Source organism: Mustelus asterias, chromosome 14 (assembly GCF_964213995.1).
Source record: "Mustelus asterias chromosome 14, sMusAst1.hap1.1, whole genome shotgun sequence".
Lineage (NCBI taxonomy): Eukaryota > Metazoa > Chordata > Chondrichthyes > Carcharhiniformes > Triakidae > Mustelus > Mustelus asterias.
Window position 1 is genome coordinate 69,146,933 of NC_135814.1, and position 12,719 is coordinate 69,159,651.

Consider the following 12,719-nt stretch of genomic DNA (forward strand, 5'->3'; position numbering starts at 1 on the left):
GAAGTGGGCCATTTAGCCCACTAGCCTATTCCACTATTCAGTGAAATCTTGGCTAATTTATGTTCTAAAATCGTCTGCCTTGCGGCAAAACACTTAATACTTCGGCTAACAAAAAAATCTTTCAATCTCATGTATAAAATTAAAAATTGATCTCACATCAATTACTATTTGTAAAAGAAAGTTCCAAATTTTAACATGTTGAATGAAAAGTGTTTCCTAATTTCTTCCCAGAAAGGTCTGGTTCTAATTTTTTGACCTTAGTTCTAGACTCTCCAACTAACAGAAATAATTCCTCCCAATCTAATCCATCCCCTTAATAATTTGAAAACTTTCATCTAATCACCTTTTAACATTCTAAATTCAGGGAATTTAATCCTAGTTTGTTTAATCCTTCCCTGTAGCTTCGTTCACATATCATTAAAATAAATCTACTCTGCACTCCCTCTAAGGTGAAAAATTTCTTCCTAATGACAGCGCCCAGAACTGCTTGCAGTACTCCAGATGTATTCTAACCAGGGCTTTGTATGACTTCTGCACCCTTAAATTGTATTTCTTTAGATATAAAGACCATCAATCCATTAACCTTTTTGATTATTTTTTGAACCTGTTTATGGCATTTGATGATTTGAGTACCTGGATCCCCAAGTCACCTTCACAGCTTTTCACAATCTAGAAAGTACCCTGTTCTACACTTTTTATGTCCAAAATGGATGGCCTCACATTTGCCTACATTGAAATCCATTTGCCGCAGTTTTGCCCCTTTCTATCAGTATCTCTTTACAATTCAACGTTACCATCTATGTTTCAAAGCTACCTATCCTTGTGTCAATGGCTTTCGATCCCATCATCTAAGTCATCAATAAATACAGTGAGTCGGTGAAAGCCCCAATAGAGATCGTTGTGGACAACAATTAAAGATCCACCCATTATTCCAACTTTCTGTCTCCATCGCTCAGCCAGTTTTTAAACCAGATCAATAATTTGAGTTAAATTCCATGAGTTTGAAATTTAGCTAAGTTTCTTTTTTTTTTAATTTGGATGTAGGCCTCCATTTATTGCCCATTCCTAATGCCTTTTGTGAGGTACTTTATCAAATGCCTTCTGGAAGTCCACAAAAATAACATTCATAAAAATTCACCTCTCCACTATTTTAGACACCTTTTTAAAAAGTTCAATCAGATTTGTCAGGCATGACAAGCAGGTTCTCTCTGATCAATTGAAATATGTCAAGGTGTTCCATCGCCCTATCCTAAATTATAGACCCTTGCAATTTATTGACAACAGATGTTAGGCTAACACAAAATTTTCTGGTTTCCCTCGATCACTTTTCTTAAATTCAGTGAGAGTGGAGGAGGCTATTTAAGATTGCGTTGATGGCATATTGAGTCCCTTCCAAAGCATGAGGGTGGGAATCCAGAGGAGTCTCACAGGCATAGCTGTTGTTGATTTAGGGGAAGCAATCCTTGTGCGTGCAGCTCTGCTGAGCTCCTTTCTATTTGGAAAATACTGCTTCAGCGCTGGTCACAGGGATAATGGGAATGGGCAGCAAAACCCACCTGGAAATTCTGGCCTGAATTTTACACTCCACTTTTGAGGCGCTGGGGAGTGGTGGGGGGAGCATGAAATTGCATGGCCAAGATTTCCTCCTGGATCCTGCCTGCCACAACCTGGAATCAAATGAAACTTAGCTAAATTTCAAACTCATGGAATTTAACTCAAATTATTGATCTGGTTTAAAAACTGGCTGAGCGATGGAGACAGAAAGTTGGAATAATGGGTGGATTAAATGGGAAGCCTGCCCATGCCCAAGTTAAGGTCCTTATTTGGCTACAGGGGCCTTTGCCCATGCAGCCTCAATTTTTAGGCAGGCAGGCAGATAGGGGTAGATCAAGGCGGGAGGGATAGGAAATTTAAAATGCTAAATCTCAGGCAGGAAGGTAGTGGGGGTAGGGGGGTGCACCACACCACCATCAGAAGTCCCTTTCCGACTGGGGCACCCTCCCCTCAACAACTGGACAACTCTAGATCCCCTATCATCCCTCGTAACCCTCCCAGAAATCCTCCACCCTCCCCTTCTCAGGATCCCTGCCGCTTGGAGTTCTTGAGAAACATTAAGATAGACAAGTCCCCAGGGCCTAATGGGATATACCCCAGAATACTGAGAGAGGCAAGGGAGGAAATTGCTGGCGCCTTGAGAGAAATCTTTGTCTCCTCACTGGCTACAGGCTTGGAGAATAGCCAATGTTGTTCCTTTGTTTAAGAAGGATAGCAAGAATAATCCAGGTAATTACAGGCCGGTGAGCCTTACATCAGTGGTAGGGAAATTATTGGAGAGGATTCTTCGAGACACGATTTATTCCCACTTGGAAATAAGTGGACGTATTAATGAGAGGCAGCATGGTTTTATGAAGGGGAGGTCAGGTCTCACGAACTTGATCGAGTTTTTTGAGGAAGTGACGAAGATGATTAATGAGGGTAGGGCAGTGGATGTTGTCTACATGGATTTCAATAAGGCCTTTGACAAGGTCCCTCATGGCAGACCGGTGCAAAAGGTGAAGTCACATGGGATCAGAGGTGAGCTGGCAAGGTGGATACAAAACTGGCTTGGTCAAAAAAGACAGAGGGTAGCAGTGGAAGGGTGCGTTTCTGAATGGAGGGCTGTGACAAGTGGTGTTCCTCAGGGACCTTTGCTGTTTGTAATGTATATAAATGATTTGGAGGAAAATGTAACTGGCTTGATTAGTAAGTTTACAGACGACACAAAGGTTGGTGGATTTGCAGATAGCGATGAGGACCATCAGAGGATACAGCAGGATATAGATCAGTTGGAGTCTTGGGCGGAGAGATGGCAGATGGAGTTTAATCCGAACAAATGTGAGGTAATGATGCGCGATTGATTCACATGGGAGGCTAGGACGTACCCGGGAATAAAGGCTTTTATTCACAACAAGATTGGAGCACACTATTTAACAATACTATCCCAGACTAAGGGCTACTAGGAAGTAGCAGTGACCTTTATACTCCAGTAAGAAGGCGGAGCCGAACGGAGTGTACCACATAAACAATGATAACAGGTGGAACACCCCAACCCTAACCCCAAGAGTAACATATGTACAAGTACCCATAGTGGTAACCATCTATGGTTCACCACAGGTAATGCATTTTGGAAGGTCTAATACAGATAGGAAATATACAGTAAATGGTAGAACCCTTAAGAGTATTGATAGGCAAAGGGATCTGGGTGTACAGGTACACAGGTCACTGAAAGTGGCAATGCAGGTGGAGAAGGTAGTCAAGAAGGCATACAGCATGCTTGCCTTCATCAGCCGGGGCATTGAGTTTAAAAATTGGCAAGTCAGGTTGCAGCTTTATAGAACCTTAGTTAGGCCGCACTTGGAATATCGTGTTCAATTCTGGTTGCCACACTACCAGAAGGATGTGGAGGCTTTGGAGAGGGTACAGAAAATATTTACTAGGATGTTGCTGGTATGGAGGGCATTAGCTATGAGGAGAGGTTGGAGAAACTTGGTTTGTTCTCACTGGAACGACGGAGGTTGAAGGCTGACTTGATAGAAGTCTACAAGATTATGAGAGACATGGACAGAGTGGATAGTCAGAAGCTTTTTCCCAGGGTGGAAGAGTCAATTACTAGGGGACATAGGTTTAAGGTGCGAGGGGCAAGGTTTAAAGGAGATGTACGAGGCAGATTTTTTACTCAGAGAGTAGTGGGTGCCTGGAACTCGTTGCCGGGGGAGGTAGTGGAAGCAGATACGGTAGTGACTTTTAAGGAGCATCTGGACAAATACATGAATAGGATGGGAATAGAGGGATATGGTCCCCGGAAGCGTAGGGGGTTTTAGTTAAGTCGGGCAGCATGGTCGGTGCAGGCTTGGAGGACCAAAGGGCCTATTCCTGTGTTGTAATTTTCTTTGTTCTTTGTTCTTTATCTTGGCCTCCATGTCCCAACACCCTAGTCCGAGACACATTGCTGCAGTGTCTCTCCCAGCCACTACAACATTGGGCCTGGAGGACCTGGAGAGCTGTTGGCCAATCTGATTAGATGTCAGCTCTACAAGGTAGGACTTCCATCCAAGTGAGGACAGACGTCCCACCTGCTGTCAATCAATGCTCATTAAAGCATAAAATGTGATTTCCCTTTTTATTTCCATAAAAGGGAAATCACTTTGATAGGATTGTATCATAGGCCCCCAATAGTCTGCGGGAAATTGAGGAGCAAATAAGTAAGGAGATTACAGATAGCTCCAAGAAAACTAGGGTGGTAATAGTAGGGGATTTTAACTTTCCCAACATTGACTGGGACAGCCATAGTATTAGAAGGTTGGATGGAGAGAAATTTGTTGAGTGTATTCAGGAGGAATTTCTCATTCAGTATGTGGATGGCCTGACTAGAGAGGGAGCAAATCTTGGGAAATAAGGAAGGACAGGTGACAGAAGGGTTAGTGAGGGATCACTTTGGGACCAGTGACCATAATTCTATTAGTTTTAAGATAGCTATGGAGAATGATAGGTTTGGCCCAAAAGTTAAAATTCTAATTTGGGGCAAGGCCAATTTTGATGGCATCAGGCAGGAACTTTCAAAAGTTAAGTGGGGCAGTCTGTGGGAAGGCAAAGGGACATCTGGTAAGTGGGAGGCTTTCAAAAGTGTGTTAACCAGGGTTCAGGGTAAGCACATTCCTCTTAGAGTGAAGGGCAAGGCTGGTAGAAGTAGGAAATCCTGGATGACTTGGGATATTGAGGCCCTGGTCAAGAAGAAGAAAGAGGCATATGATATGCATAGGCAGCTGGGATCAAGTAAATCCCTTGAAGAGTATAGGGGATGTAGGAGGAGAGTTAAGAGAGAAATCAGGAGAGCAAAAAGGGGACACGAGATTGTTTTGGCAGATAAGGCAAAGGAGAATCCAAAGAGCTTCTACAAATACATAAAGGCCAAAAGAGTAACTAGGGAGAGAGTAGGGCCTCTTAAGGATCAACAAGATCATCTATGTGCGGATCCTCAAGAGATGGGTGAGATGATAAATGAATATTTCTCATTGGTATTTATTGTTGAGAAAAGCATGGATGTTAGGGAACTTGGGGAAATAAATAGTGATGTCTTGAGGAGTGTACGTATTACAGAGAACAAGATGCTGGAAGTCTTAAAGTGCATCAAGGTAGAAAAATCCCCAGGACCTGATGAAGTATATCCCAGGACACTGTGGGAGGCTACGGGGGAAATTGCGGATCCCCTAGCAGAGATATTTGAATTATCGATAGTCACAGGTGACGTGCCTGTAGATTGGAGGGTGGTAAATGTTATGCCTTTGTTTAAGAAGGGCTGCAGGGAAAAGCCTGGGAACTGCAGGCCAGTGAGCCTCACATCTGTGGTGGGTACGTTGTCGGAATGTATTTTGAGAGACAGGATCTATAGGCATTTAGAGACGCAAGGACTGATTAGGAACAGATAGCATGGCTTTCTGAGTGGAAAATCATGTCTCACAAATTTGATTGAAGGGGTGACCGAGAAGGTAGATGAGGGCAGTGCAGTTGATGTTGTCTACATGGACTTTAGCAAGGCCTTTGACAAGGTACCGCATGGTAGGTTGTTGCATAAATCTCATGGGATCCAGGGTGAAGTAGCTAGATGGATACAAAATTGGCTTGATCACAGAAGCCAGAGGGTGGTTGTAGAGGGTTGTTTTTCAAACTGGAGGCCTGTGACCTGCGGTGTGCCTCAGGGATCGGTGCTGGGTTCACCGTTATTTGTCATTTATATTAATGATTTGGATGAGAATATAGGAGGCATGGCTAGTAAGTTTGGAGATGACACCAAAATTGGTGGCATAGTGGACAGTGGAGAAGGTCATCTCGGATTGCAACAGGATCTTGATCAATTGGGCCAGTGAGCTGACAATTGGCAGATGGAGTTTAATTTGGATAAATGCGAGGTGATGCCTTTTGGTAGATTGAACCAGGGCAGGACGTACTCAATTAATGGTAGGGCATTGGGGTGAGTTACAGAACAAAGAGATCTAGGGGTACAGGTTCATAGCTCCTTGAAAGTGGAGTCACAAGTGGACAGGGTGGTGAAGAAGGCATTCAACATGCTTGGTTTCATTGGTCAGAACATTGAATACAGGAGTTGGGACGTCTTGTTGAAGTTGTGCAAGACATTGGTAAGGCCACACTTGGAATACTGTGTACAGTTCTGGTCACCCTGTTATAGAAAGGATATTATTAAACTAGAAAGAGTGCAGAAGAGATTTACTAGGATGCTACCAGGACTTGATGGTTTGAGTTATAAGGAGAGGTTGGATAGACTTTGGAGCGTAGAAGGTTGAGGGGTGATCTTATAGAGGTCTATAAAATAATGAGGGGCACAGATCAGCTAGATAGTCAATATTTTTTCCCAAAGGTAGGGGAATCTAAAACTAGAGGGCATAGGTTTAAGGTGAAAGGGGAGAGATACAAAAGGGTCCAGAGGGGCAATTTTTTCACATAGAGGGTGGTACATTTGTACACACACACACACACACACACTGGCCCAAGTCTGGAACAAGCTGCCAGAAGTAGTAGAAGAGGCGAGTACAATTTTGTCTTTTAAAAAACATTTAGACAGTTACATGGGTAAGATGGGTATAGAGGGATATGAGCCAAATATGGGCAATTGGGACTAGCTTAGGGGTTTAAAAAAAAAGGCGGCATGGACAAGTTGGGCCGAAGGGCCTGTTTCCATGCTGTAAATCTCTATGACTCTATGAGATAGAAATACATATTGGGGGAGGTAGAAAAACAGAGTGGAGGTCGGGAAATCTGTGTTGGTCCATGCAAGATGTGTATTACTGAGAATAGAAAGTTCAGAAACAGACCATTTGACAAAGCTGATCCATGCTATTGTTACTCCACATGTGCCTCCTCCTACTCTTCTTCATCTAACCCTATTGGCATAACCTTCTGGTATTGTTGGAACTGAACTGACAGCATCTGAAAAGGGAAGAAATGGGTTAATGGTTTAGTTAGGAGAAACTGGTGCCCTTTCTCTTTCTAGAACCTGACTTTCCAGTTGTGTTTGTTGTTTCCGATTCCTAGCATTTACAAACTTTCTATTCACCCTTTCTTGGTATCAACACTGCTCGATTGAAAACGAATTAATGTAATGCACTGACAAAATATTCTCTCACTCCTGCAGTTCCTATTATTTTAAATATATACATTGGGGTTACAGAACCATTTACCATTCCAAGTTGAGAACAAACGTGCCCTGGGTTGAGAGATAGAGAACCCTGTCTGGAATTACCTCAGCTTCTAAAAATGCACTGGAAAATTAGAGCTAGTATTAGCCTTCAGCTGTCTCAGCCAATCATTGGAGGTTCTTTGCTGAACTTTACTACTTTTCTCACAGCCATTGAGAGGCTTTTCAATGTTCCTCCCACGACTGCTATTCATTTGCTGTTTCTCCTCTATGAAGCCTTTGGTATATTCTCTACATTGTTGTTACATTTTATGGCAGTATATAGACATAAGTGCTTGGTTAGTAACACAAAACAAAACTGAAATATTTTCTTTTCATAAACAAATAAATCAAAAAATATACACACTTATACACACAGACTTGCATACATAGACACACTCACAAATGCACACACACACACATACAACTCGGACACACATACTCACTTATGCACAGTTGCACACGCACGCATGCATCCTCTCATGCATACACACTCGTGCACATCACACACACACCCACATTCTCTCTCTCACACACCCACATTCTCTCTCACACACACCCATTCACACATCCACTCACATACACACACTTGCACATCACACACATTTGTACACACACACACGTCCATTCACACTTACAACGGCCCACACTCATGCCTGTTAGGCTGCAGAAGTAATTGTTTTTTATTTACTCAGTCACAGGGCCAGCAATTGTTGCTCATCCTTAATTGCCATTGAGAAGGTGGTGGTGTCATTTTGAACAGCTGCAGTTCATGTGATGTAGACACACCCGCAGTAAAGTTAAAGTTTAGTTATTAGTCACAAGTAGGCTTACATTAACACTTCAATGAAGTTACTGTAAAAATCTGTGAGGAAGGACATTCCAGGATTTTAACTGGACTAATAAATTAGATAATGCAAGCAAAACTCACCACCATAGCGGGAGAATGTGAAATCCATTTTTAAAACACTTTAAATAAAAGATGATATTAGCTATCAGATTAAAACTAGTTCACAAATATTTTTTAGGAAAGGAAAGTTGTCATTCTTATCCAGTCTGACCTATTTGTGACCTATATGTCCCTTTGTTGTTGCTGAGTCAAAACCCTAAAATTCCTTATTTAACAGCATTACATGAGCACCTTCACCACATGCACTACAGTGGGTATAGTAAATTGTATTTTATGATTTTTCGCCTGATATGAATAAGCTGATAGATATATGGCTCTATCCACCATACTTAAAAAAGTGGTCACCTTAAACTGGAGAAGCAATTAGCAAAGATCTTGCTCATGGTTTTTAAACAAAATCACATCTTGGTTGTATGATTTTTAAATTATTTCCGATGTACTTTAAGAGCAAGATTCACATCAGGTTTCAACTGCATCTGTAAAGGAACTTAGAATCATAGAAGAATCATAGAATCATAGAAACCCTACAGTGCAGAAAGAGGCCATTCGGCCCATCGAGTCTGCACCACCACAATCCTACCCAGGCCCTATCCCCGTATCCCTACATATTTACCCTCTAATCCCTCTAAGCTACGCATCTCGGGACACTAAGGAGCAATTTAGCATGACCAACCAATCTAACCTGCATATCTTTGGACTTGATTAGCTTTTTGAGTTCAATCATTCAACTTATGTAAAATCCTGTGGTTGGAACTGAGCCTAGTCAAGCCAGCCCAGGGGATCGGATTCCTTTTGCAGGCCTATGAGTCAGCTCACATAACACTGGCAGGAAAGGCAATATCATCTGACAACTCATGTTCACATATTGGCACGGGCTTATCATTAGCAATACGGGGCCATGCAGCTACATTTGACTGGGAACCTGGGCATGTGTAACCGAACCTACTTAACTGCAAAGGGTTATAATCAAAATGTTATTTTTGGGACGGGGGTGGGAGGGGTTGGCTCACTGTCAAAGCCTTGCCTGATTCAACAGTGGAAAACTAAACTGTCCATCAAATAGTGGAACTCTAAGTAATTGACAAAGATGTTGCTTCTGGTTTTGAAAGAAAATTACATCTGTAACATTTGACTAAAAAAATCAAGAGTTTTCTATTTTGTACTTTCATTTAAGAATAAGATATGTTTCGGGTAATCTTTTAATAGCGTCTGTAAAGGAACTTGATTAGCTTTCTGACTTCTTCTATCATTACCTTACCTGAAACCCTAAAGTTTGGGACTTAGCCTAGTTGAGCCAACAATCACCATGAGAGGAATGGTGCCCCTTTTGTTGCAATTCTCACGTTGATGAATTCTGTGTAATTGTGGGGATAGTGTTTCTAATTTAATGTAGCAACCTGCTCATCCCATTCATTATTTACTATATTGGGAGTAATGGCTATCTAAGTAAAATCTGAGGTACTATAAATATACTTTGAGTAGTCAATTTGACAGGTGGACTGAAGTAATTTGAGTTGCTTCAGTGTGCCAGAGTTATTCCGTGATATTTTCAATACACTTTAGAACTGTGAGAATCTTTCCACTATGTTATGGCCATTTTAATGTCCTCCAGTAAACTGCAGCCATATGAAAGTTACCCTGGGCCATTACTGCAATCTGAGGATTTCTTCAGTACATTGTTTATATTTGGCAGTTCTGTTGTTTGTTAATTGTCATTATATTTAATTTCACAGCTTTTTAAATCTGCATTGCAGCAAATTCTACAACTTGGATAAAATGTTACTAACATATTTTTAAAATTAATTTGCAGTAGTAAAAATTTAGGAACAAAGTAACCTAATATTTATGAATTACTTCCAGAGTAGTGGTTACACTCAATTAAGGCTGCAATTTTTTGAGTTGGCTGTAACTGGAGTTTCAACCAACTGCTCATTAGTTCCGATTTTGAAGACAACACAGTTTCAAACTGTAAACGTTCTGCATGTTCTCAGCAGTAATTTCATACTGCTTAAAGTCATAGACGTTTACAGCATGGAAACAGGCCCTTCGGCCCAACTTGTCCATGCCGCCCCCTTTTTTTAACCACTAAGCTAACCCCAATTGCCTGCATTTGGCCCATATCCCTCTATACCCATCTTACCTGTGTAACTGTCTAAATGCTTTTTAAAAGGCAAAATTGTACCTGTCTCTACTATTACATCTGGCAGCTTGTTCCAGACACTCACCACCCTCTGTGTGAAAAAATTGCCCCTCTGGAGCCTTTTGTATCTCTTCCCTCTCACCTTAAACCTATTCCTTCTAGGGGAAAAGATGTTGACTATCTAACTGATCTATGCCCCACATTATTTTACAGACCACTATAAGATCACCCCTAAGTCTCCTACGCTCCAGGGAAAAAAGCCCCAGTCTATCCAGCCTCTCCTTATAACTCCAACCATAAAGTCCTAGTAGCATTCTGGTAAATCTTTTCTACATTTTGTTTAGTTTAATAATATCCTTTCTATAATAGGGTGACCAAAACTGTACACAGTATTCCAAGTGTGGCCTTACCAAAGTCTTGTACAACTTCCCGTCTCCATTGTCATTGAATATTGAATGGCAGCTTCTTCAGACTGCAAAGCTCTGAGCCAATAAGGGCATATCCTGCCTTTAAAAATGCCATTAATAACAGGCGTCTGAGTGGCAACTTTCAGTGGTGGCTGTAACGTGTGACTCCAAAGAAAACAGGGCTGTGGGTGGTAAGGATCCAATCAAATTAAGTTGAAGTTTGAAAGTTACAGAGCCACAACTTCCAAGTAAAATGAAGTATCACTTTTAATATTGTGAAATCTTGGGATTTTACAAAACATATTTTCTCCTGGGCTTAAATATCTCTCTGACACATGCCATTTTCCCAGTTTCGGTCACCACTTGACAGTGCTGAATGGTTAGAGCTGAGGCTAGCAAAAGAGAAAGATGTACATGTACAAAGGTCTGAAACTGTGAGTAAAACAAAGGCTCAGGGAAGAGAGAGAAAGCATGTGCTGATGGGTGCTGATGGCTGCTGCCAGCCTTGTGAGACAACTTGGCGTGGTGGTGGCTCTTGAAGGTGTGAAGGTGTGATTAGGGATTCTCCAGATCTCAGTCTAGGTCTGAGATAACAGTTTGTTCGGTGAATTGTAGCCTAGGTCCAGCTGCTGGTTTTGGGGGAGAGGTTTTGGAGGCCCTTAGCTTAATGAGATTACAGGTTAAAGTAACAAAAACACAACATTGCGGCTTTGAAAAGTTGCCATGTGTCAGTTAGACCAGTACATAGAGTTATGATCATATGACGAGAGGTAGAATGGCTCCCCTCTTTTCCCAGTCTTTGTCTGACCACAACAGATTTTTAGAAAGGATACACTTGCCAATTCAGTGAGTGTTTAACTGTTTACGTGCTGTCACTGCAAAAGACACACACTGACAGGGTTTCCTTCTAAGCTTTTAAAAAGAAAAGAGAACAGCATTTATTATACTTGACACCCAATCTAATAAAAAACCACCAAATTATACAGACACAAACACACAAATTTCAATACACTAGCAAGTTACAGAGATGGAGAACAGAATAAGTAGTCTTTTTAGAGTCCAACAGATGTTAAACACATACAGGTCTAGTAGGCTGACTAGGTTGGTTGCAAGCTGAGCTTGATGGTTTCTTTGGATCCAGTGTCAAGACAATTTAAATATGTTGACTGATCTCTGTTCTTATGGAGTCAGCAGCTGCTGGGACTCCATGGTCTAGGGCTCGGCTCCTCCCCCTGCGACTGGGTGGGATTGTTGTTGGTGCAGGCTCAATGGGCTGAATGGCCTTCTTTTGCACTCTAGGGATTCTATTCTAAGAAACTTTTAAGGGGGCATAGGATAAATACTTGAAAGGGGAAGCATGAGCAGACTATGGAAGTATGACAAGTTAGATAGTTCAACTGTGGTGGAAAGGTGAATCCTATTTTAATACATGTGGGGATAGGTAGTATTTTTTAAAACTACATTTTCATAATACATTTTAAGATGTAAGGGTGTAGAGACGCAGAGGGACCTGGGTGTGCAAGTCCACAGATCTTTGAAGGTGACGTCACAGGTGGAGAAGGTGGTGAAGAAGGCATATGGCATGCTTGCCTTTATAGGACGGGGCATAGAGTATAAGAGTTGGGGTCTGATGTTGCAGATGTATAGAACGTTGGTTCGGCCGCATTTGGAACCTGCGTCCAGTTCTGGTCGCCACATTACCAGAAGGACGTGGAGGCTTTGGAGAGAGTACAGAGGAGGTTTACCAGGATGTTGCCTGGTATGGAGGGGCTTGGTTATGAGGAGAGATTGGGGAAACTGGGGTTGTTCTCCTTGGAAAGACGGAGGATGAGGGGAGACTTAATAGAGGTGTATAAAATTATGAAAGGCATAGATAGGGTGAACGGTGGGAAGCTTTTCCCCGGGTCGGTGGTGACGTTCACGAGGGGTCATAGGTTCAAGGTGAAGGGGGGGAGGTTTAACAGATATCAGAAGGACATATTTCACACAGAGGGTCGTGGGGGCCTGGAATGTGTTGCCGGGCAAGGTGGTGGA